The sequence below is a fragment of the Myotis myotis genome, unplaced genomic scaffold, assembly GCF_014108235.1.
Source record: "Myotis myotis isolate mMyoMyo1 unplaced genomic scaffold, mMyoMyo1.p scaffold_m19_p_6, whole genome shotgun sequence".
Lineage (NCBI taxonomy): Eukaryota > Metazoa > Chordata > Mammalia > Chiroptera > Vespertilionidae > Myotis > Myotis myotis.
The window spans coordinates 46,988,830-47,016,691 of NW_023416368.1; the positions used below are offsets into that span (position 1 = coordinate 46,988,830).

General features: G+C 40.8%; 1 pseudogene; it reads right to left on the reverse strand.

Annotated features, from left to right (window-relative positions):
• Window positions 1-1,796: 1,796 nt before the first annotated feature.
• On the reverse strand, window positions 1,797-27,047 carry LOC118657957 (annotated as a pseudogene).
• Between the last annotated feature and the right edge of the window lie 815 nt (window positions 27,048-27,862).

Consider the following 27,862-nt stretch of genomic DNA (forward strand, 5'->3'; position numbering starts at 1 on the left):
TTTTTTTTTTTTTGTCTCTCACACAAAGGAAATTTACAAAAGTAATAATAATATCAAAAGAGGAATCAACCAAAATATTAGCAGGTAATTCATCTTTTGTGCTTTTCTGGCTCTGTTCTAAGGGACAAGCCACTATCAATAGTGACTCCACTTCCTTTTTTCAGGCAGTAGGGAGGTTCCTACTCTTAGTTGCAATGACAGTTATTTCTGTTGTCATAGACCCTGTTCATATTGCAGGTGTCAGATGAACAAATTATATAGAAGTGACACAGAGACACACTTCCTTTCAATGCAGAAGTGTCCCACACCACACTCTGTACCAACTTTCACATCACCCATGTCAGGTATATTCATTCCCAAATGGTGGACTGTACCCCAACAGGTGACAACATTGAAGTGGGTCCAATGCACAGTGGAATGCTCTTACAGATGGGGAATTCCTGTCACACTCTCACACTGAATCCTCCTACAAAATATCAGAGGTGCTACATATGTACATAAAATGGAACCACAGTTCCCAAAAAGATCCCCTAGGGCAGTGGTCGACAAACTGTGGCTCGGCCTCGCGAGCCACACATGGCTCTTTGGCCCACTGAGTGTGTCTCTTCCACAAAATACCGACTTCTGCGCATGGGCCAGGCAGTTTCAATCACACTGTACGTGTGCACCCGCACGTGGTATTTTGTGGAAGAGCCACACTCAAGGGACCAAAGAGCGGCATGTGGCTCCCTAGCCGCGGTTTGCCGACCAGGGCCCTAGGGTGTTCATTTTTCTGTAGCAACTCTGATGTGTGCACTCCTGGCCTCCTTGACAAAAATGTTCTAACGTTGTTCATCATGGACAATACATTTCTTTTCATAGCAGGAGCCTTCAACACTGGCCTTGCATGGCTACTCAGTGTGCACATACACATCTTCTGGAACAGGGGTCCTCAAACTACGGCCTGCGGGCCACATGCAAATACAAATATTGTATTTGTTCCCGTTTTGTTTTTTTACTTCAAAATAAGATATGTGCAGTGTGCATAGGAATTTGTTCATAGTTTTTTTTTTTTTTAAACTATAGTCCGGCCCTCCAATGGTCTGAGGGACAGTGAACTGGCCCCCTGTTTAAAAAGTTTGAGGACCCCTGTTCTGGACAATCATAGGATGTCCCATCGCACCACTCTGGGAGATCACATGCCTTTTCCTCTTTTCTACAAATGCTGCCTGTTGGTAAAATCTGCAAGTGTTTGCAACAAAGCCCCAAAGCACAGACAGCCTCAGGTTTCAGAGTGCAGTTTGACTGACAAAACAGGTCTTTCCTCCACAAATCACCACCACCACACCTTTCCTCTGGTTCTACAACATGGTTCCCACAGCCTGTTGGGATGATGATTACCTTTTTACTTACTAAAGAGAACGAATGTCCCAGCCTTCAACTTATACTCCACAGGTGAGAAAAACTGCTGAATTTAGTTCCATTCTTTGGGTATGGATTCATTATGTACCTAACATTCCCACACAAACATCCGGGACCATCATGTGGAATGCCAAAATTATGACAATAGTATGCGGCAAATTCTGTGAGCCGGGGTCCATGAAACTAGTAATCCCACAATTCAATTTATTGCTGCCTGCTTCCATAGAAAAACCCGTGCCATAATCCCCATACAGTTTGTTTTACAATAAGTTGTGCAGTATCATGGGTCACACGGCATTAAAGCCCTCTCTTTTCCAGATGCAAAATGCTGGCCTTAAAGAATTCAGGTTTGTTAACTCAAGGAGATTTCATTAAGTCCACATTGCAATTCCAACTTAAATCACATTAATGGTCAGTTTCTTATACATATGCTCTACTGTATTAATAGTTGAGCTCATTTCGGACTGCACAGTCATGACATTACTTTCCAAATAAACACATCGCTCCTTGTCTATCACCAATGCCAGTTAAAGTGTCCCATTGTAGGCTCCCCAGCTGCTGTCATACCCACTTCGCAGCCAAGTGGAATTATCACTCTCTTAAAACTCCAATTGTAGCTATTTCTTCTTCTGATAATGCACATCTCAGGGGTGGAAATTATGTCTCCTGTGTATTAACTTTATATAAGATGTTCAAATGTGGTAGGAAGCCTCTTGGGCTCTATTTCATAAATAATATCATATATATGTATGATCATATATATGATACATATGTACTATATATATATATATATATATATATATATATCATATATATGTATCATATATATGTTCCTTGAAAGCCCCCAAAACAGGTACTGAGGGTAATCGTGGTATCTGGGTGCCCTTCCACATAACCTCGATGGTAGCTATAATTCTGGACAAAAGACTGGTCACCAAGGAGGGCACCCTAGTCTGTGTAGGTGAATGCTGGGAGGTATCCAGCCAGCAAAATCTTATTGACCTTCATATGAATGTGTCTCTGACCCTCAAAAATGCATGCTGAAAGAAAGCCAGCCTCAGCACTTCAAGCTGATGCCAGTGCTCGTTACCCTCATGGGAATCACTACTCCGGGGACTATGGCATTGGGAGTGCCCACCTTGGGACAATCCGAAAGGAACAGACACACCCCAGCCAGAGCAGCAGGTGAGTGTTCCTCACTGACAGCCATTATTCAGAACACTGATGAGAGTAAAAGAGGACAGGGCAGGAAACATCACTGTTCTGTGAGATCACACATTATTTGTCTACCTGGTAATGTTTTCTGACTTATTTCCTTAGCATATTGCCCTCAAGGTCCATGTTGTCACAAATGGCAACATTTCATTCTTTTTTTATGGCTGAATAATATTCTTATATTCTAAATATATATATATATATATGTACATATATATATATATACATATATATATATATATATATATATAGAGAGAGAGAGAGAGAGAGAGAGAGAGAGAGAGAGAGAGAGAGAGAGAGAGGTAATATGCAAATTTGTCCAGGACTCTGTAATGGTCACGACTGAACAAATTTGCATATTACCTCTTTATAGGCTGTGTGTGCAGATGAGGGGGGGGTGGGGGCGGGGACTGCTGCCCGGTGAGGCAAGCCATGGATGGCGCAGGAAACCAGCAGGCGCGCAGAGAGCAGGGAGCAGGTTCTGCCAGTCACTGCAGCCACGATCAGGTCCACAGAGAGTAGGGTGGAACAGGACCCACAGAGAACAGGAAGCAGGGCCAGCCAGACGCCACAGCCAGGATCAGGTCCAAAGAGAGCAGGGTGGAGCAGGCCCGCAGAGCGAGTGGGAGCCGAGAGGCAGGAGAGTGTGCCCAGGCCGCCTCTACTGGGAGACAGCCCCCAGCAGGCCCGCCTTTGCACGTGAGCTGCAGAGGAAACCTTTTTTTGCAGCTCATTGGCTAAGCTCCCTGTACACCACTCTCAGTGTTCTTGATAACTTTGGTAATAAGAATCCAAGAAGGTGATCTAGGGTTTTTCCAGCTCACTCCTGGAGGAAAAAATGAAGGTGCACTGCTGGAGGGGCTAAGACATGTCATATCCTGCCCTAGCCGCTTTGGCTCAGTGGATAGAGCCTCAGCTTGTGGACTGCACGGTCCGAGTTCGATTCTGATCACGGCCCCTCCCTGGCCGGGGCCCAGGTCAGGGCTCATACAGGAGGCAACCAATCGAGTGTCCCTCTCACACTGATGTTTCTGTTTTTCTCTCTCTCTCCCATGCTCTCTAAAAATCAATGTAAAAATATCCTCAGGTGAGGATAAAAAAAAAAGAAAAAAGAAAGAAATGTCATATCCTATGAAAGACACATCCTGATAATGCCTAAAGAAAGTTGTCATTTTTTTGTGGTAAAGGGACTGGAGTCCGGGTTGATGAAAACACCTTGGCGGCCATCAGTGGCAGCAGCAACGGGGTGATGGGGGTGGCACCTTCCACTGATCAGCCTGCAGAGGGAGGCCAGACTGTGGTTTAGGCCTGCTCCCCGCTGTCAGTAGTACATCCTCTGAGGGCTCCCAGACTGTGAGAGCAGGCAGGCTGGGCTGAGGGGAACCCCCCCACCCACCCAGTGCATGACTTTCGTGCACTGGGCCTCTAGTATACACATTAAGAGAAATGTATTTGAAACAGAGTAGTCTATTAATAATTTCCATATATATTAAATTTTACATAACTTCAATGCCAAATATAGTAGGATATTTTCATAAATCATGGTATATCTATATAATGCTATACATAAGCACTTGCTGCCAGAATTAAAAAATATGTGCACCCGCATAAAAAAAGGCATACAATTTTTTATAGATATTAGTTTGTATGTTAATCATATTACAGGTGTTCTTGCTCCAGCCACCTCTCTTTAACAAATGATCTAAAGTAGATATTTGACAGGGACCATGGAAATGCAATAGAAATATAAGTAAAACTAACGTTGTACAGATTCTCAAGTATTTGACTTCAACTGTTAATATAATAACTTGATACAACTTATTTCAAGATAATCTGTCAATAATAAATGTGAATGTACATACATTCAGATACATGCTTAAAGAAACACATTAACAGAAGCTTATCACATAAGGACTTTTAATAGTATAAAATATTAAAATCAACTTAGGTATATGTAGGTAGATAACAGATAATATGTTTTATGTGTTTGTGCCAATACACAATGAGATCCAAAGTAACAGCTGAAATTATTGAGTTAAATATAATTCCCAACCTGCAGAGATGTTCACAATATATTGTGACAAGATAAAATTTTTAGTACTTATACTACAAATTATTCCTTTGGTGAAGCTGTGGAATAAATCCTATTCTTAAGACTCTAAGGTTGTTCTGTGTTCCATTATGCTCTGATGCCTTCCAGTCATATTAACAAAAATTAGCATAAATATAACCCTTGTGCCTTAGATTCTCCTGATACAAAGAAACTCTGATTAATTTCAATTTGGGGCATGGGTGCCTGGCAATATAGATCATCCTTAATTTGAGTCAAAACTCTCATCAATCTCTAGAGGAATAAAATAAACCAACGAGATTATTTGTTTACTCTGGCAAATAAATTCATAAGCAACTAGAAGGAAATGCTCATAACACAATTAAGACAGGAAAACAACACTGCTAAACATTATACCTATAATGGAATACGTATTGTGATAGTCTTAAATAATCAGATATGTGGGAAATATTAGAGAAGGAAGGATGGAAGAAAAAGTGAGTGAAGGGAGGAAGGAGATGAGTGAGTGGAGTAGGCCTTAATTTTATTTTTCAGAGTCTTCAATATGATTCTCACATACTTTTTCTAATGTATGCTCCACCCACGCTCTTTTTAAGCATGTCATAAATCAATAAACCGAACTGCTTTATTTTTCTCCTGTACATTCTCTCAGGCTACTGTTTCCATGACTTTGTACTATACCATCTACAGATGTATCCTTTACAAAGATTTGTATGTCTAAATTTTACCTGATTTTGAAGAGCAACTCAATGACCATCCTTTTCACAAAACCATCAATGAAATAATATCTGAACACACACAATTATATTTTACCTAATTTTTTTTAATTTTTACATATGTGTTTCAATATGCAAATACATTAGATTATTTGGAAAAATAACTAACTCAAGGGCTGGTTCTGGGAAGTACAAAATGGGACTGTAATATCTCGCCACGCCAGAAAGATAGGAAGCACTTAAATGGATACATGTCACAAGGACACAGGTACTGCCTTGAATCGGCTTCCAGGGACCAAATCTGGGACAATTCGATCAACAGAATAACCAAGAAGAGTGATGAGTTATAAACCTTGAATTAAAATTAAAATTCACAAAGCCATACTTGTAACAAATGGTAGACAGATGGTTGGATAAGTGGATGGATAGATATATAGATCGATAGAAAAAAAAAAGTGAGCTCATGCTTTCAGTAAAAAGGCCAAGTGTGAACTGTTGAATTTAGAGGAAATAATAGAAATAGAAGTAATAATTTTGTATTCATTATATTAAAGACTGAACCAGGCAATACTCTTCACTAAATGATTAATTGGAGAGGGGGATGGTGAGGATTTAAAGTGTCCCAAGGTAGATTAAATATTGAAGATTAAAGTGAGTATCTTAAAAAGTCACAGTATAGATTGCCTATTAATTACAAAAGAAAAAAAAGTAGTAACCCAATAGTGAAAAAGTTTCTAAACTCAGTACAGTATCTGAGTAATTCTATATTAGTTCTAATGGGCCAAAAAAAAAATAGCAAAGGTTCTATTTAGTAAATAATTAGATTCAAACAACTTAATAATCATTATAGGCAAAGGCTTAATAACCATTTCAAAAAAATATACATATGTTGAAAGAAACAATGAACTATTGGGCATTGAGCAAATTCTCAAATTTGGAATCACATTAAATGCTGTAACCCTCTACATTGCATTTTGTGTACTGGTTTTCACCCCAGTGAACACTAAACACCTAGGTTTGTAAGGCTATAACTTCTTTGAAACAACATAGCATGATGCAATGTAACTGTGAGGTTTCCTCCAGAAAATATTATGTACAGTGCTTGGTAAATGTTAAGTATCATTGTGTTCCCTAGGAAATTAAAAATTTCTTAGAGCACCCCATGTTTTTATTTTGGGATTCTAGGGTGCACTGGAACATAGTTTGAGAATCATGTTTATAATAAGCATATCAGATAAAACCCTAACAGTGTGATAAAACTTAACATTATTAATGAGGGGCAGATGGACATCATGTGCCTCTAGATATGATACCCTGAACAGGACACAATATCACTTAGAAAGTATTTAGGCTAGTAATATAAAACCTAAATCTAAAAACGAGGAAGCATCAAACCAACTTGAAAGAATTTTGTTTTAAAATGAAAGTTACCACAAAACAACAAAAAATATTGGGAAGTAATTTTGAATAATATCAATTCACAAAGTACAATGAAAAGCCAACAACTTTTTTTCCATTTAGGGAGACTAAAGAGACATGACAACTCAACATAATACTTGATCCCAGACAGGATAATTTATGAAAGAAAAATAGGTCAATTGGCAACTGGAATATGGAGAGCAATTTGGATAAAACTATTATGTCACTATTAAATATACTTATACTCATAATTGCACTGAGCTATATAAAAGGATATTTTATCCTTACAAAATGCATTCTGAAGTATTGGGCAATGATAACATATAACCTACTCCTATATTGTTCATAGAAACAAAAAGATAATGAAGGAATGAAAAAGAGAAAAGGGTACATCACATGAGGTAAAAATGTCAGCAATAGCTCAACATGGGGAAAGGGTTAAGGAGACTTCTTTTGTTTTAGTATTCTTTATAATATTTTAATAATTTTTATTTTGAAATTACTTGCACATAAAAGTAAAAATACAGAAGTAACTGTGTTTTAATTTATCTACTTTATAAGTATTTTACAAGAATTTTTAAGGAATTCTGTTGGAAACACAATGTTTTTCATTATATTTATATATATATATATATCCTATATAATAAAAAGGTAATATGCAAATTGACCCTAACAGCAGAATGACTGGGAATGACTGGTCACTATGACACACACTGACTACCAGGGGGCAGATACTCAATGCAGGAGCTGTCCCCTGGTGGTCAGTGCGCTCCCACAGGGGGAGCTCTGCTCAGCCACAAGCCAGGCTGATGGCTGCCAGGATAGCGGTGGTGGTGGAAGCCTCTCCCACCTCCTTAGCAGAGCTAAGGATGTCTGACTGCAGCTTAGGCCTTCTCCATGCTGGCAAGTGGACATCCCCTGAGGGCTCCCAGGATGTCTGAGTGCCAGCTAAGACACAATCCCCCAGGGAGCAGGCCTAAGCCAGCAGGTGGACATCCCCCAAGGGGTCCCAGACTGGGAGAGGGCACAGGCTGGGCTGAGGGACCCCCCCCAAGTGCACAAATTTTTGTGCACCGGGACTCTAGTATATATATAAAAGGCGAATATGCTAAGTGTCCAGGTAATGACATCATGTAGCAACACCTGGCTTTCTCTCCCTAGCAACTAGCCTCCTTATAGTTTCTTTAGATCAGGAACATGACTTGGTTTATAGCCAGGTGGAAACATTTTACACTTTAACCACATGTCTGTGAAGTGTTTTCTGTGCCTCATCTCATTTGATCCTCACAGATGTCCTGGATTAGGTAGATAGGAGACTTGGTAGAATCCTATTTTCTTTTTTTTTTTAATTTTTTTTTATTGATTAAGTTATTACATATGTGTCCTTATCCCCACATTACCCCCTATCCCCCTCCACTCATGCCCTCAACCCCCTGTTGTCTGTGTCCATTGGTTAGGCCTATATGCTTGCATATAAGTCCTTTGGTTGATCTCTCCCCGTCACCCCCACCCTCCCCTACCTTCCCTCTGAGGTTTGACGGTCTGATCCATAATTCTCTGTCTCTGGATCTGTTTTTGTTCATCAGTTTATGTTGTTCATTATATTCCATAAATGAGTAAGATCACGTAATATTTATCTTTCTCTGACTGGCTTATTTCACTTAGCATAATGCTCTCCAGTTCCATCCATGCTCTTGCAAATGGTAAGAATTGGTTCTTTTTTTTTTTACCACAGCATAGTATTCCATTGTGTAGATGTACCACAGTTTTTTAATCCACTCATCTGCTGATGGGCACTTAGGCTGTTTCCAAATCTTAGCTATGGTGAATTGTGCTTCTATGAACATAGGGGTGCATATCCTTTCTAATTAGTGTTTCTAGTTTCTTGGGATATATGCCTAGAAGTGGGATCACTGGGAAAATGGGAGTTCCATTTGTAGTTTTTTGAAGAAACTCCATACTGTTTTCCACAGTGGCTGCACCAGTCTGCATTCCCACCACCAGCAGTGCACGAGGGTTCCTTTTTCTCCACATCCTCATCAGCACTTATTGTTTGTTGATTTGTTGATGATAGCCATTCTGACATGTGAGAGATGGTACCACATTGTCGTTTTGATTTGCATCTCTCAGATAATTAGTGACTTTGAACATTTTTTCATATGTCTTTTGGCCTTTCTTCTGTCTTCTTTCGAAAAGTATCTATTTAGGTCTGTTGCCCATTTTTTGATTGGGTTGTTTATTTTCCTTTTGTTAAGTTGTATGAATTCCCTGTAAATGTTTGAGATTAAACCTTTATCAAAGATGACATTTGCAAATATGTTCTCGCATGAAGTGGGCTTTCTTGGTTTTTTGTTAATGGTTTCTTTTGCTGTGCAAAAGCTTTTGCTTCCAGCAAACAAAAGCCTGGGGCCAGATGGCTTCACAGGGGAGTTTTACCAAACATTCAAGGAAGAACTAAAACCTATCCTCCTCAGACTATTCCAAAACATTCAAGAGCAAGGAACACTTCCAAGCACATTCTATGAAGCCAGCATCACTCTAGTACCAAAACCAGATAAAGACAACACAATGAAAGAGAATTATAGGCCAATACGCTCATCAACATAGATGCCAAAATCCTTAACAAAATTCTAGCAAATCAGATTCAGCAGTATATTAGAAAGATCATACAACATGATCAGGTAGGATTTATCCCGGGGATGCAAGGATGGTACAGTATTCACAAATCAATAAATGTGATACATCACATAAACAAATTGAGAGATAAAAATCACATAGTCTTATCAATTGATGCAGAAAAAGCATTTGACAAAATCCAACACCCTTTCTTTTTATTTATTTATTTATTTATTTTTTTATTGCTTAAAGTATTACAAAGGGTATTACATATGTGTCCATTTTATCCCCCTGCCCTAGACAGTCCCCTAGCCTCCCCTATACCCCAATGTCTTATGTCCACTGGTTATGCTTATATGCATGCATACAAGTCCTTTAGTTGATCTCTTACCCCCCTACCTCCTGCCCCGCAACCCTCCCCGGCCTTCCTGCTGCAGTTTGACAATCTGTTTGAGGCAGCTCTGCCTCTGTATCTATTATTATTCAAAAGTTTATAATGGTCTCTATTATCCATGAATGAGTGAGATCATGTGGTATTTTTCCTTCATTGACTGGCTTATTTCACTTAGCATAATGCTCTCCAGTTCCATCCATGACGTTGCAAATGGTAAGAGTTCCTTCCTTTTTAGAGCAGCATAGTATTCCATCGTGTAGATGTACCACAGTTTTCTAATCCATTCATCTACTGATGGGCACTTAGGCTGTTTCCAGATCTTAGCTATGGTGAATTGTGCTGCTATGAACATAGGGGTTCATATATCCTTTCTGATTGGTGTTTCTGGTTTCTTGGGATATATTCCTAGAAGTGGGATCACAGGGTCAAATGGGAGTTCCATTTTCAGTTTTTTGAGGAAACTCCATACTGTCTTCCATAGTGGCTGCACCAGTCTGCATTCCCACCAGCACTTGTCGTTTGTTGATTTGTTGTTGATAGCCAGTCTGACAGGTGTGAGATGGTACCTCATTGTTGTTTTGATTTGCATCTCTTGGATGATTAGTGACTTTGAGCATGTTTTCATATGTCTCTTGGCTTTCTGAATGTCCTCTTTTGAAAGGTGTCTATTTAGGTCCTTTGCCCATTTTTTGATTGGATTGGTTATCTTCCTTTTGTTAAGTTGTATGAGTTCCCTATAAATTTTGGAGATTAGGCCCTTATCAGATATGACATTGGCAAATATGTTTTCCCACACAGTGGGTTTTCTCGTTGTTTTGTTGATGGTTTCTTTTGCTGTGCAGAAGCTTTTTATTTTGATGTAGTCCTATTTGTTCATTTTCTCTTTAGTTTCAAGTGCCCTAGGAGCTGTATCAGTGAAGAAATTGCTTCGGCATATGTCTGAGATTTTGTTGCCTTTGGATTCTTCTAGAATTTTTATGGTTTCCTGTCGTACATTTAAGTCCTTTATCCATTTTGAGTTTATTTTTGTGTATGGTGTAAGTTGGTGGTCTAGTTTCATTTTATTGCATATATCTGTCCAATTTTCCCAACACCATTTATTGAAGAGACTATCTTGACTCCATTGTATGTTCTTGCCTCCTTTGTCAAATATTAATTGAGCATATTGGTTCGGGCCGATTTCTGGGCTCTCTATTCTATTCCATTGATCTATATGCCTATTCTTGTGCCAGTACCAGGCAGTTTTGAGAACAGTGGCTTTGTAATACATCTTGATATCTGGTATTGAGATCCCACCTACTTTGTTCTTTTTCAGGATTGCTGCCGCTATTCGGGGTCTTTTTTTATTCCAGATGAATTTTTGGAGAGTTCGTTCTAGATCTATGAAGTATGCCGTTGGTATTTTAATGGGAAGTGCGTTGAATTTATAGATTGCTTTGGGTAGTATGGACATTTTAATGATGTTGATTCTACCAATCCATGAACACGGTATGTTCTTCCATCTGTTTATGTCTTCCTCTATATCTTTTTTCAACGTCCTGTAGTTTTCTGAGTAGAGGTCTTTTACCTCTTTAGTTAAGTTTATTCCTAGGTAGCTTAATTTTTTTGGTGGGATGGTAAACGGGATTGTTTTTATAATCTCTCTTTCTGAAAGTTCACTATTGGTGTATAGAAATGCCTCGGATTTCTTGGGGTTAATTTTGTATCCTGCTACATTGCCAAATTCATGTATTAAGTCCAGTAGCTTTTTGATGGAGTCTCTAGGGTTTTGTATGTATAATATCATGTCGTCTGCAAATAAGGACAGTTTTACTTCCTCTTTTCCAATTTGGATGCCTTTTATTTCTTCTTCTTGCCGAATTGCAATGGCTAACACTTCCAGTACTATGTTGAACAGGAGTGGTGAGAGGGGGCATCCCTGTCTTGTTCCTGTTCTTAGGGGAAATCAACACCCTTTCTTGATAAAAACTCTCAGCAAGGTGGGAATAGAACATAATAAAAGCCATATATGACAAGCCCACAGGGCAATAGATGGGGGGCAGTGTGTTCCAGGATCACCCCAAAGAGGGTGGCCCAGGCCACCCTCTGCGGGGCGATCGATTGCAGAGCCCTGGCCTGGTGGGTGGGGCCTCCCTCTGCTGGGGGATTGATTGCGGAGCCCTATGATCAATCGCCCCAAAGAGGGAGGTCCAGGCTACCTGGCTGGCAGTGCTGCAGCAGGTAGTCGGGGCCTCCTTCTGTGGATCCTCCCCTCCCCATCGTTTTGCAGAGGGAGGCCCAGGCCACCCAGTGGTGGAACTGCAGTGGATGGGCGGGGCCTCCTGTTGAGAGGCAATCGATCTGGGGGCCCGTTATTGATTGCCCCTCAGAGGGAGGCCCCGGCCATTGGCCAGTGACGCTGTGGTGGGTATGTGGGGCCGGCCAGCAATCGCCCCATAGAGGGAGGCCCAGGCCAGTCAAACGATCACACCCCACACCCATCTCCCACAGGGGGAGGCCACCAGGCACAAATGGAAAGCAGTACCAGCAGCCGGGGGAAGGAAAGCCCCGATAGGCCCGGAAAGCTGGCCAGGCCTAGGGACCCTACCTGAGGGGTCCCAGATTGTGAGAGGGCACAGGCCAGGCTGAGGGACACCCCTGCCATGCGGGCCCCCCCACCCCTGCCCCCATGCACGAATTCCATGCACTGGGCCTCTAGTATGTTAAATAAATAAAGGCTAAAATTACCTCAAACTGAGCATATTACAAATAAATTCAGAATCTCTTCTGTATGTCCTTACCACAGAAAATCAAATATGTCTCCTTCAGTATTTGCTATCTCAGTGATTGATTCTATTTACTTCTATGAATATGATAAATACTGAGAAGTCATACTTACCTTCCCTCACATATTACATCTTATCAGTCAATAATAACCAAATTCCACTAAAATCACCTTTCCCTCCCTTTCTACTGTCATCACACTAGTTCAAGTTGTCATTTTACCCTTCCCCCTCCTTATTAGTGACTTAGCTTCTAACCAGTCTACTTGCAACCCCTGTATACCACAGTTCAAAATATACCACAGTAATATTTCATGAATTTTTCCAGAAACGCATATTCCTTTTTTGTATACTATTTTTTTTTCTGCTTAAAAAACAACCCCTCCTATTGTTTTCCTTGTCCTCTCAATTATTTTCTTACTTAACATTTTCTTTATAGATATCTACTCGATATTACTAAATCAAGAGCTTGTCCCTAACTAGTTTTGCCCTAACTAGCCAGACCATAATGACTTCCTAGGCTCTATGAGCTTATAGCTTGATGAACTTTTATTTACATAACTTACAGTTTACTTTTAGTTACTACACTACACCACATTATGAGAGAATGGCTGGTATCTGCTATTTTCTGATTGCTTTACCTGCAGCACAGTTCCTGGCCCATGGTAGGAACTACCATGTAGTAATAACTACTTGTAGAGTCAATAAATAAACAAAGAACGATAAATGCTTTGTTATGGGGAGACATAAACACCTTGTTATATGCAGCTCATATTATTTAGTAATATCATGAAACACATAATTCAGTTCTGCAGATCAGCAAAATTTACCATGTGATTCTTAAATAAGGGACATGCAGGGCATACTTATGGAAAGGCATGGGGGAGGGGGCATGCTAGACAAAGTTTTCCGTTATGCTCTACAAAACAATTATATATTTTCTTTAATGGAAGCTTATAGATATTCAAATGTAAGATTAATTAGCTGAGTGAAGGTATTCCTACAGAGAACTAGAATGATTTTTGTTGTTGTTCTTACAAAACTTAATATAGTAACAGAAATTAGAACAGTAGTTCCAAATGCTAAAATGTCAGTCATGTGAAGTAGAACAAATTAAATCTTACAGGATTAGTGAAGGGATTTGTTTCAGGATCTGGGATAGAGCTTAGCCTGTAAGGGTTGTTAGCTTGTTCTAGGTATGTGTGTTGGAAAATATCAAGAATAAGTAGCCAGTTAAATAATTACAGATTCTATGCCTTAAGTGAGGTTTATAAAAGTTTTAATTGTAAGTAATTCATAGTTAAATCCTTTGATGCATGTCTGAAATACTTTTTTTGTTTGTTTATTTAAATAATCCATATAGTCTAGAGACCAGGTATTCAGGTAACAGAGGAGTTAATTCTGTTCTAAAATTTGTAAACTCACATCTATTTCTTCCTGGTTTGAAAGACAGGGTAAAGAGGGTAAGCAGGAGAGGTACCAATGACCTGACATTAATTATGATATTTGTAAAGAACTCAGATGTGTGCCTGACACATAGAAGCTGACTTATTATAATTGTAAAGTTATTATTATTTTAGATATACCCCCAACCAAAATATATTATCCCAGATGAAGATTTATATTATTTATTATAACACCATTAAAAATCTGAGATTTAGGTTTAGAAGTATGCATCTGGACACATTTGTATACCATGAACAGATTTATTTTGATGTTAATTTGTGAAATTTCATGGAATTATTATATAGTAATCTATAACTTACTTTATCTGATCATACATGTCATAAAAGGCTAATCCCAACTACTCAAACCATAAATAATTAAGTCTATGCATGGATATTGTGTCAAGAAGTTTGACAGTTATCCTATATAATAAAAGGCTAATATGCAAATCAACCAAACAGTGGAATGACTGGTTGCTATGATGTGCACTGACCACCAGGGGGAAGAAGCTCAATGCAGGAGTTGCCCCCGGTGGTCAGTGTGCTCCCAAGGGGCAGCGCTGCTCAGCCAGAAGCCAGACTCACGGCTGGTGAGTGGCAGAGGTAGTGGAGGGAGCCTCTCCCAATTCCATGGCAGCGCTAAGGATGTCCGACTGGTGGCTTAGGCCCACTCCCCACCCCCCGAGGGCTCCTAGACTGCGAGAGGGAGCAGGTCAGAAAGCCAGGCTGAGGGACCCCCCCCCCCCCCAGAGTGCAAGCATTTCATGCACCGGGACTCTAGTGTACATGTAAAAAGCTAAGCTTCTGAAAATACTCCCATTATTTCAGGGTCTGGAATGCGTTAATGAATTTATTTATTTACTAGGGGCCTGGTGCATGAAATTTGTGCACTGGAGGGGGGGGGTCCCTCAGTCCAGCCTGCTCCCTCTCACATACTGGGAGCCCTCAGGGGATGTCCTACTGGCGGCTTAGGCCCACTCCCTACTCCCCCTGGGAGTGGGCCTAACCCGCAGTCTGGCCTCCCTTTGTGGGAGGCAACCGGGCTGATCAGGGGATGGCACCAGCCCCATCTCCCCACTGCTGCAGCCACTGCCAGTCACTGCGGCCACCAAGGCATTTTCATCAACATGGACTCCAGTCCCTTCACCATGAAAAAATGACAACTTTCTTTAGGCATTTTCAAGATGTGTCTTTCATAGAATATGACATTTCTTTCTTTTTTTTTTTTTTAATATCCTCATTTGAGGATATGTTTCCATTGATATTTAGAGAATGTGGAAGAGAAAGGGAAAGACAGAGAGAAACATCAAAGTGAGAGGAACACTTTGATTGATTGCCTCCTGCATGAGCCCTGACCTGGTCCCCAGCCAGAGAGGAGCCTGCAACCTAGGTACATGCCCTTGGCCAGACCCTGTGGATGGCAGGCCAAGGCATTATCCACTGAACCAAACCAGCTAGGCATTATCCACTGAACCAAACCAGCTGGCCCTCCAGCAGCGAGCCTTCATTTTTTTTTTTCTCCACGAGTGTGGTGGAAAAACCCTAGATCACCTTTTTGGATTCTTATTACCCAAGTTACTAAGAATATTACCAGTGGCATACAGGGAGCTTAGCCAATGAGTGGTCAGAAAAGGTGCTTCCTGTGTAGTTCACTCCAATCGCTGGCTCCTCCCCTGCCCAGGCATACAGCCTCTAGCCGAGGCTGTATGCCTGGGCAGGGGACCCCCAGGCTCCTCTGATTGTTGGCTCCACCCCTGCCCAGGCCCCTGCGATCACCGGCTCCGCCCCTGCTCAGGTCTGAGGCTTCTGGCCCAGGCCTTATGCATGTGTAGGGGACCCCCAGCCTCCTCCGATCGCCAACTCCGCCCCTGCCTCCTCCATTTGCCGGCTCCTCCCCTATCCAGGCCTGAGGCCTGTGGCCTGGGCAGGGGACCTCCAGCGCCCTCTGATTGCCTGCTCCGCCTCTTGGCATCCCCCTGCCTCCCCCGCCACCTGCCTGGCCAACAGACCTGGACACTTCAGCAGTGGGGCTGAGGGGACTAGGCGCCACCATCTGTGGCTATGGGCGCAGCCATCTTTGTGATAGAGTGACAGAGTGATGGCTAATTTGCATATTACTCTTTTATTAAATAGGATATTTTTCTTAATTGATTAAGGGATTACATATGTGTCCTTATCCCCCCATTGTCCCTGCTTCCCCCAACCCCCCTCATGCCCTAACCCTGCCAGTGTCTGTGTCCATTGGTTAGGCTTATATGCATGCATACAAGTCCTTTGGTTGATCTCTCCCCCTTATCCTCACCCTCCCCTACCTTCGTCTCTGGAACTGTTTTTGTTCATCAGTTTATGTTGTTCATTATATTCTACAAAGGAGTGAGATCACGTAATATTTATCTTTCTCTGACTGGCTTATTTCACCTAGCATAATGCTCTCCAGTCCCATCCATGCTCTTGAAAATGGTAAGAATTGGTTCTTTTTTTACCGCAGCATAGTATTCCATTGTGTAGATGTACCACAGTTTTTTAATCCACTCATCTGCTGATGGGCACTTAGGCTGTTTCTAAATCTTAGCTATGATAAATTGTGCTGCTATGAATATAGGGGTGCATATATTCTTTCTGATTGGTATTTCTAGTTTCTTGGGATATATTCCTAGAAGTGCGGTCACTGGGTCAAATGGGAGTTCCATTTGTAGTTTTTTGAGGAAACTCCATACTGGTTTCCACAGTGGCTGCACCAGTCTGCATTCCCACCAGCAGTGCACGAGGGTTCCTTTTTCTCCACATCCTCGTCAGCACTTGTTGTTGATTTGTTGATGATAGCCATTCTGACATGTGAGAGATGGTACCACATTGTCGTTTTGAATCGCATCTCTCAGGTAATTAGTGACTTTGAACATTTTTTCATATGTCCCTTGGCCTTTCTTCTGTCTTCTTTCGAAAAGTATCTATTTAGGTCCGTTGCCCATTTTTTGATTGGGTTATCTTCCTTTTGTTAACTTGTATGTGTTCCCTGTAAATGTTGGAGATTAAACCCATACTGGTGATAACATTGGCAAATATGTTTTCCTGTGCAGTGGGCTTTCTTGTTGTTTTGTTGATGGTTTCTTTTGCTGTACAAAAGCTTTTTATTTTGACGTAGTTCCATTTGTTTATTTTCTCTTTAGTTTCCATTGCCCCTAGGAGCTGTATCGGTGAAGATATTGCTTCGGCATACATCTCAGATTTTGCTGCCTGATGAGTCCTCTAATATTTTTATGGTTTCCATGTATTTTTAAGTCCTTTATCCATTTTGAGTTTATTTTTGTGTATGGTGTAAGTTGGTGGTCTAGTTTCATTTTTTTGCATGTAATCTGTCCAATTTTCTAAACACCATTTATTGAAGAGACTGTCTTGACTCCTTTGTTTGTTCCTGCCTCCTTTGTCAAATATTAATTGATGATAATGGTTTGAGCCAATTTCTGGGTATTCTATTCTATTCTATTCTATTCTATTCTATTCTATTCTATTCTATTCTATTGATCTATATGTCTGTTCTTGTGCCAGTACCAGGTGGTTTTGAGAACAGTGGATTTGTAATACAGCTTGATATTTGGTATTGAGATCCCTCCTACTTTATTCTTCTTTCTCAGGATTGCTGCAGGTATTTGGGGTATTTTTTTATTCCAGATGAATTTTTGGAGACTTCGTTCTAGGTCTGTGAAATATGCCATTGGTATTTTATTGGGGAGTGCATTGAATCTGTAAATTGCTTTGGGTAGTATGGACATTTTAATGGTGTTGATTCTACCAATCCATGAACACGGTATGTTCTTCCATCTGTTTATGTCTTCCTCATCTCTTTTTTCAGTGTTCTATAGTTTTCCGAGTACAGGTCTTTTATCTCCTTAGTTAAGTTTATTGCTAGGTATCTTATATTTTTTTTTGGTTTGATGGTAAATGGGATTTTTTTTTTAATCTCTCTTTCTGTAAGTTCACTATTAGTGTGTAAAAATGCCATAGATTTATTGGCATTAATTTTGTATCCTGCTACACTGCTGAATTCATTTAGTAAGTCTCATAATATTTTGATGGAGCTTTTAGGGTTTTCTATGTACAGTATCATCTCATCTACAAATAAGGATAGTTTTACATCTTCTTTTCCAATTTGGATACCTTTTATTTCTTCTTCTTTTCTAATTGCTATAGCTAGTACTTCCAGTACTATGTTGAACAGGAGTGGTGAAAGTGGGCATCCCTGTCTCATTTCTGTTCTTAGGTGAAATGGTTTTAGTTTTTGCCCATTTAGTTTTTGCCCATTGCCCATGATGTTGGCCATAGGTTTGTCATATAGGGCTTTTATTATGTTGAGGTATGATCCCTCTATTCCAATTTTGCTGAGAGTTTTTATCAAGAAAGGGTTTTTGGATTTGTCAAATGCTTTTTCTGCGTCAATTGATATGACTATGTGATTTTTATCTCTCAATTTGTTTATCTGATGTATCATGTACATTCAAAGAAGGACTAAAACCTGTCCTCCTCAGACTATTCCAAAACATTCAAGAGGAAGGAACACTTCCCAGCTCATTCTATGAAGCCAGCATTAACCTAATATCAAAACCAGATAATGACAACACAATGAAAGAGAATTACAGGCCAATATCCCTCATGAAAGTAGATGCCAAAATCCTCAACAAAATTCTAGCAAATCGGATCCAGCAGTACATCAGAAAGATCATACACCATGACCAAGTAGGATTTATCCTGGGCATGAAAGGATGGTATAATACCTTAATGAATGTAATTCAAAAAAATGTTTTAAGCTTTTACTACATTCAGTTTGTAATCCTAACAGTTGAGGATTATAAATGTTAATCAAATTGTATCCTAATTCTCAAGAAAAACTTAGTCAATTTAGAAGAATAGACACACAACAATAAAATCATGAGAAATATCACAAATATTGGTATTCTGAAGAAACACCTACTTCTGTTCAGGATCCCTGAGTTACAGATTGCTATGTATTCTGTATAAACAAGGTACCGTTTAAGAATGTTCATTTTAGGATTTTGATAGTTTCCTTTCCTCCAGGGACCACTAGTCAATACATTGGTTGTGTAGTTCTTGAGAGAGCTTAATAGTATCTCTATTTACCATGATCAACTGAGATTTTATATTAGTCTGAGTTGTTTTCAAGAAATGGCTGGATCTCTCATCTCTGAAGCTCCTGTTTACCTATTATTGTGCCCAGTGCAGGCATCCATTTTTTGAAGTAAGAATACTTCTTATATTTTATCTGTGGTTGGTTAAACATCTGCACCTATGAACTACCTTGCTATTTGAGTACCGGTACTGGATGTCATATACTCCTAACCAATCAATTTCCACAAATCCTGCTCCTGTGCTTTTTAGTTTGCTTGTTGTTACCATTCTAAGGATACAATATGGGAGAGCTCCCCTCTCTTCAGTAACTAGGAAAGAGTCCTAATATGTTGATTCCATGAGCCTTTCCTTGGTCTCTTCCCAAGGAAAGAAATAGCAAAGGTCAAGGAGAATTCTGCATAGACAATTCCATGTACCAACTCCCTTCATAAAAGTGGAGAAGAGAGAGAATGAGAAACACATATAAGAAATAAATTCCATGCCCATATATTCCTCCTCAAAAAACCACCTTGCTCCATCTCTTTGGATCTACTGTGGTCTATGGATATGGGTCATGAACCTGGGTCTGACTCATACTAGTATTTATAAGTGTGGGCAAGCCACTCCAACACACCTAAACATTGGGATATTATTTTACCTATTATAAGAAAAGACTTTCTGTTTGCTTGCCTGGGAAAGTGTGAAGACTGAATGGAGATAATATTTGAGGGCTTTGAGGATTATATGTGATTGGTTTCTAACCTCTTTTCTAGTTGAAATCCCCTTCTCTAAGTCTTACATCATTCCTAATAATCAAAACTCTCACACATCAAGGAAATAAAGAGATTGTCAGAGACTCATAATATTTTACATAAAAATGACACATGAAGACTGTGATTTATTTTATATGTAGTCTCGGCCCCTGTTCCTGGCACAGAGCTTCTTAAAACCACTGACATTTCCTAAGTCATGACAGCTATAAAGGTGTCTTTAGTTATGTTAGTAGGGTGATTTGGAAAGCACCTAGGTAACCTAAGTATGGCAGATGGTTGCCAGGGGACCCAAGCATATGATTAGAGTATTGGAACCTTCAGTTTCACACCCTGACCTCTAGGGAGAGGAGAGGGACTAGAGGTTGAATTGATTCCCAATGATCAAAAATTTAATCAATCCTACCTATGTAATGAAGCGTCCATAAAAACCCAAAAGGCAGAGGTTTCAAAGAGCTTCCAAGTTGGTGAACACCTGGAGATATGAAGAAAGTGGTTATCCCAGAGAAAGCATGGGAACTCTGAGACCCTCCAATGTACTTTGCCCAATAAGTCTCTTCCATTTGGCTATAATAAACTAGTACCCTAGTACATAAAATGTTTCTCTGAGTTCTGTGAGCTGCTACAGTAAACTAATCAAACTTGAGGAAGGAGTCTTGGGAACCTTTTCCAGCGGCCTGATTAGAAACACAGGTAACCACCTGGATGTGTGATGATTCAAAGCTGGGGAGCAGTCTAATAGGACTGAGTCCTTAACCTGTGGGATCTGATGCTATCCTCAGGTACATAGTGTCAGAATTGAACTGGATTATAGGACACTCAGTTGGTGCCTGAAAATTGCTTGGTGGTGTGGGGAAAAAACCCACACATTGGAATTGGTGTCAGAATGATAAGGCTGGCGCCCTATTTTATTGGCATCTCTAGTCCCATTAGCCCCCCCCTCCTATGTAAGGCAGTTACTGATAGATGTCAGGCATTGCTTTCCTTCTAATTATTTTATCTTTTTTTATATGTTTTTATTGATTTCAGAGAGAGGAAGGGAAAGGGAGAGAGAGCTAGAAACATCAATGATGAGAGAGAATAACTGACTGGCTGCCTCCTGCATTCTCCCTCCTGGGGATCCAGCTCATAACCCAGGCATGGGTCCAGATAGGAAATTGAACCGCGATCTCATGGTTCATGGGTTGATGCTCAACCACTGAGGCACATGAGCCAGGCCCTCCTGATTATTTTAAACATGTAGATATCTCACCCCCACAAACACACACACATATGCCCAGACATAGGCAGCAGAGTTCAGTGACTAAGAAAACAGGCTCCAGAGTCAGTCTTACTCCAAATATTAATTCTGCTAACCTTGGTGTTTCACTATGTTTATACATAAAACAGGGAAAATAAAATTATCTTAAATATAGGGCTGTTGTGAGGACTCAATTTGATAATATACACAAAACAGTTGTAACAGTACCCAGCATATAGCAGATGTTAGCTAATCATATTTAATAGATATTATATAATACACTAGAGGCCCGGTGCACAAAAATTTGTGCACTCGCGGGGGGAGGGGAGGTCCCTCAGCCCCACTTGTGCCCTCTCACAGTCTGGGACCCCTTGGGAGATAACGACCTGCTGGCTTAGGCCTGCTCCTGGGTGGCAGAGGGCAGGCCCAATCCCTAGGTGCAGTCCCTGGTCGGGCTCAGAGCAGGGCCGATTGGGGAGTTGGGGCGCCGCCCCCTGTCATGCACAGAGCAGGGCGGATCGGGAGGTTGCGATGCCACCCTCAGTCACACTCAGAGTAGGGCTGATTGGGGGATTGGGGCACTGCCCTCTGTCACACTCAAGGCAGGGTCGATGGGGAGGTTGCGGCGCCACACCCTGTCATGCACAGAGCAGGGACAATCAGGGATTTGGGGCGCTGCCCCCTGTCACTCACAGAGCAGGGCCCATCAGGGGGGTTGGGGCTCCGTACCCTGTCACGCACTGAGCAGGGCCCATCACGGGGTTGGGGAGCTCCCCCTGTCACACACAGAGCAGGGTGGATCAGGGGTTGGAGCACCACCCTCTATCACCCACAGAGCAGGGCCAATCAGGAGGCTGGGGCGCTGCCACTGTCATACTCAGGGCAGGGCCAATGGGGAGGTTATGGCTCTACCCCATCACACACAGAGCAGGGCCCGTGGAGAGGGGGTTGGGGCGCCGCCCTCTATCACCCACAGAGCAGGGCCGATCAGGGGGCTGGGGCGCTGCACCCTGTCACACACAGAGCCGCAGGGTGATCAGGGCGTTGGGGAGCTCCCCCCTATCAGGCACAGAGCAGGGCTGATCAGGGGGTTGGGGCACCTTCCCCTGTCACGAACAGAGCAGGGTGGATAGGGAGGTTGTGGCCCCGCCCCCTGTCACACACAGAGCCGCAGGGCGATCATGGGTTTTGGTTGCTGCCCCCTGTCACACTGATCCCGGTGCCTGGAGGCCTCTCAGCTCCGCTGATCCCAGTGCTGGGAGGCCTTGCGGCTCCGCTGATGCTGGTGCTGGGAGGCATATTACCCTTTTACTATATAGGATAGAGGCCTGGTGCCCAGGTGGGGGCCGGCTGGTTTGCCCTGAAGGGTGTCCTGGATCAGGGTGGGGGTCCCCACTGGGGGCCTGGCCAGCCTGGATGAGAGGATGATGGCTGTTTGCAGCTGGTCACACACCCTTCAGGGTGGGGGTCCCCACTGGGGTGCCTGGCCAGTCTGGGTGAGGGGCTGAGGGCTGTTTTCAGGCTGGTGGGTGACTGAGGCTCCCAACCGCTCCTTTTTTTCTTTTTCTTTTTTTATTCTGGGCCAGCTTTAGCTGTGGCTTCAGCTCTGAGGCCTCTGCTGCTGAAAGCAGGTATCTGGTTTATTTGGGTTCTATAATCTCGAAACACTGTATCAACTCCAGCTCTGAGATCCCGGCTGGCTGAAAGCAGGTTTCTGGGGTTTTGTTTAGCTTCTATATTTGTAACATAGTTGCTTAGAGTTGCAGCTCAGAGGCCCGCAAGGCAGGCGGGGAACGTTGGAGTCCTCCGTCACTGAAGCAAGCAAGCCTCATGTTCGCTTCCAGCTGACTGGCTGCCGGCCACCATCTTGGCTGGCAGTTAATTTGTATATCACCCTGATTAGCCAATGGGAAGGGTAGCAGTCGTACGCTAATTACCATGTTTCTCTTTTATTAGATAGGATGGAATTTTTCTATATTTTAAAAATTAGCCGAAACTGGTTTGGCTCAGTGGATAGAGCGTCAGCCTGCGGACTGAGAGGTCCCGGGTTCGATTCCGGTCAAGGGCATGTACCTGGGTTGCGGGCACATCCCCAGTAGGGGGTGTGCAGGAGGCAGCTGATCGATGTTTCTCTCTCATTGATGTTTCTAACTCTCTCCATCTCTCTCCCTTCCTCTCTGTGAAAAATCAATAAAAATATATTTTTTAAAAAAATTATATAAATTGTTATAAATATATATATAATATATATATTTGTCTCTATCTAAAAAGAAACATGATGTTACTGCAAATATACCACTTTGATAGTGCTAATTCTTTCCTTTTAAATGCAATATAATATTTCACCATGTAAATGTAACACTAGATGTACAAGTGGTTACAATATATTTTGATAGAATATGCATATGATACTTTTTGTATTTGTATATGAGAGATTTATAACATAAAATAAACTGAAATTACTGGTTTATATATTAAAAGTAGAACTTTTTTCCCACCACTCAGAAAAAATAGTCCATTTTTCAAACTATTATTTTGCTTTCTAAATGTTTAGGAGATTTTTAAAAATAACATGTTTGTAATACTTTATATTTCACTTTGGAATACTCAGATTAAATAATAAAATGTACCTTGTTTTTTAATGGCTTTCCAAAACTACTACGGAGTTTGGGCAGATTTTCTTAAATTTATTATCTCTGTGTATGAATTGCCTGTTCATATGAACTATCAATATTATATTGTGCTGTTTGTTACTTGTATTGATTAGGAGGAATTATTTTTATATTTTTATATTATTTTGTGGGGCATATTTTTGTGAATATCTTCTCCCAATATAATAGTTTGAAAAATTAATTTTTCAATATTTAAGTTATATAAAGTCATATAAAACTTGTTTATTAAGTATCTATATTTCCCAAATCTATCATATGAAATAAAACATTTTCAACATGCTTAAAGCCTCTGATGCACCTCACTTTTTTCCAAAGGTATTACATTTTGAATTTCATTAACATTTTAAATTATTTTAATATTTCTAAAACATATTATTTTGTTTTCATGCATTTAAAAGTCGTAGAAATTGTATAAAATCATATGTATTATTGGATACTACCTTTTCACTCAACCTTGCTTCTGACATTTATCAAAACTTGCAATATATCAAATATGGTTTTGCCATATATTTCTGGATGTTAATTTTGTATCTTGCTACATTGACAAATTCATTTATTAAATCTAGTAGTTTTTGGTGGGATCTTTAGGGTTTTCTATGTACAATATCATGTCATCTGCAAATAATGACAGTTATTTAAACATTAATAATGACTTTGTTAAACATTAATATATGCCATATCTACATTAAAAATAAAAACATTTTAAATGTAATATATAATGAATTGAGTTCAGAATATGTATCAAGGAAAGCAAATTAACCACATTGCCATTAAAAATGTTACTAGATTTTAATTTTTTCCTGTGTAATATAGTCTGTATGTCTTTCTTTTCTGAGCACCTGATATTCTCACATATTTTTGGCAGTGTCAGAAATCTATTTTCTGTAGAAATCTCTTATTCTCCTCATCTTCGAGATATAAGGCCAGGGAACAGATCTATGAAAAAAGGGGGAGGTTTTCATTCTCTAGTTAAAGGGGACCATAGTCCCTTGAAGGGGAAAAAAAAAATCAGTTCAAATAGCAATTGTTGAAAATTTTTAAATACTTTGTTCATGAAATGTATAGTGTAGTTTCATTATAAATGAACCCCATGGCTTATTAACTTTCTGAAAATGTGTTCTTTCATTCAAAGTCCCATCAGAATACAGATGGGAAGTCTTATTCATCTTGCTCATGCCCCTTGGTGCTATTCCCTAAGTAGAATTTGAAATGATTGTCAAGAAAGCTAGGGGAACAAAAATGAATAAAAAGCTAAATCATAATGGAAAGAGTAAAGAGATTTCACCAGGATGGTGGTCATCTGTGGCAAGAGATAAATTACATTTAAATATGATCAACATTATTTCACAAATACCTGCCTCAAAGAATTGCCAAAATGAACCCAAATAGCTTTGTGTGCATGTATAAATAAACAAAATCTCAACTGTTTCACAGGAAACAAGGAACAAAGGCCTCAATTACAATGTTCCTGCTGTTAGCCCCAGCACCTTCAAGGTGTCCAGTTTGGCCTCATTTTAGAAGGCAGTCAGCCTCCAGCAGCTCCGCGTTTCAACACAAAAGGTCCCATCTAGGTTCTGGTGAAATGGCACCTTTCTAAGCCCAACAAACAAGGAAACGAAGGGCTTGACACTAACAATCCAATTATCCAGTATTCTAGGAACCCTTTTGGTGTAACCTTTACATTGTTCAATTTCTATTTTAGGCTCATGGTGAGAGGTGAGAGATAGGCTCTGAATTACTCAGATTTTAGTGAAGGAATATGGAAAACTGAATTTCAGTTCTGTGTCGTGGACTGAGCCACTTCTTCACATACATGAGTTATTCTTAACATACCTTTAAAAATAAAGTGCCTTTTAGTATTTTAGAAAACTGAAATTATTCAATATGTTCCCCTTAGAACAAGACAAGTTGATTGATGTAGGCATATACCATGAGTCCTTGTACCCTTATTTTCTGGACATAACAGACATGTAAACCCAGATTTAAAAAGAATGGGTGAAATTCAGTGATTCATATTTAAAATATAATGAGCAAACTTTTGGACTTCAGGCTTTTCATGCCAGCTTGCCAGAGATTCCCTTAGTTCTCCTTTCGTTGTGTAACTATATGTAAGAGTCACCTTGAGAGCTTGCCCTCCCCGGGAAGATTCCAATTCAGTAGCTCTGCAGACAGGCATAGGTATGTAGAGTTCTTTCAAGTACCTCAGATGAGTCATATACCACCTGAGATCCACAGACTTGTAGAAAGACCCCTCTAGGTGCGGTCAGCCTGGCACTTAGTTGACTAGATTCCCTGGAAAGAAAATTTCATGTCTATGTCTTCTAAGGACACTAAATATCAGCCTGGATATAACATCAAATATCAAAAAGGTCAATAGATTTGCTAATGAAACAGCGGCTCTTCCTTTCCTCATTATTTTACTCTGCCCAGCTATTTTATCTTGGGCCACAAAGTGTTCCAAAGCAGTTTATATTAAACTAGTGGCCCATTGCATGAAGATTCCCGCAATAGGCCTTCCTTGCCCTGGCTGCCGGCACCGGTTTTCCTCTGGCACCCGGGACCCAGGCCTTTGGTCCGGCCACAGCAGCGAGGCTTGGCTTCTCTGCTCCGGATGCTCCCAGCTCCTCCTTTTTTTTTTTTTTCCAGCTCCTCTAGCGGATGCCAGGGCTGGCTGGAAGCCTGGGCTGCCACTGGTGACCCAGGTCCCCAGCCACTCCTTGAGCAGAGCCCAGACCCCCAGCCACTCCTTGAGCAGAGCCCAGACCCCCAGCCACTCCTTGAGCGGAGTACAGGGCCAGCGGGAAACTTGGCTTCCTCTGTCGCCTGGAGCAACTCAAGCCTCCTGCTTGCTCCAGCTCCGTGACTACCACCATCTTCAGTCGTCTTCAGTCTTCACTCCATGCCTGCATATGCAAATTAACCATCATCTTTGTTGGGTTAATTTGCATAGTCGCTCTGATTGGCTGGTGGGTGTAGCGGAGTGATGGAGTGATGGAGTGATGGTTAATTTGCATGTTTCCCTTTTATTAGTGTAGATAATAAGGTACCCATCCTACTCACCATACCTGTCTTCTTCAATAAAGTAACCCGAGATTTTATAATGGCTTGGGTTGCCCAGAATAAAGACAGATTCCCCAACATCCAAGTGAGGGTAGAAGCCTTGTGAGTAAATATTGTCCAAAAGGCTGTCAAGGAGATATGCCATTGTAACTTTCTAAAAATTCCTTTAAAAAGAAAGCACAATTATTTTTTTAATTTTTTTCTACTCTATGATAGATGGAACAAAGATATGATGGCTAGAATTTGAAGGAAACGAGAATATGCCACCCCAAAATATGCCTCATTGGCATAAAAATTACTGTGAGCTAAAGACACTTAAATGAAAACGAAAACAGCAGTTTCAAGAAAGGCACTCTGATTCTCCATTTGTGCAGACAAATCCTCATGGAGGACATCTTCCCGATATCAGAGGGCAAGTAACTTTCTATCAAGGACCAGACATGGGGCCCAAGAGAATCCTATATAAACAGACCTTGTTAAAGTAATTCTTCTCTTCTCTTAGTCTCCCCACATAGTTTACATTTCCATATTTGGCTCTTTGTTCAACCTAATATAAAAGCAGGCAGGTTCACCATGTCTTTAGGTCAGCGGTTCTCAACCTGTGGGTCGCGACCCCTTTGGCAGTCGAACGACCCTTTCACAGGGGTCGCCTAAGACCATCCTGCATATCAGATATTTACATTATGATTCATAACAGCAACAATACAGTTATGAAGTAGCAACGAAAATTATTTTATGGCTGGGTCACAACATGAGGAACTGTATTTAAAGGGCCAGAAGGTTGAGAACCACTGCTTTAGGTTTTCATTCCTTATCAGAAGGTACCTGTGCCACATAAAACTTTTATTTTACAAATTGAAATGCTTTTCTCCTATTGATCTGTCTTTTTTTCAAATATATTTTTATTGATTTCAGAGAGGAAGGGAGAGGGAGAGAGAGATAGAAATAGCACTGATGAGA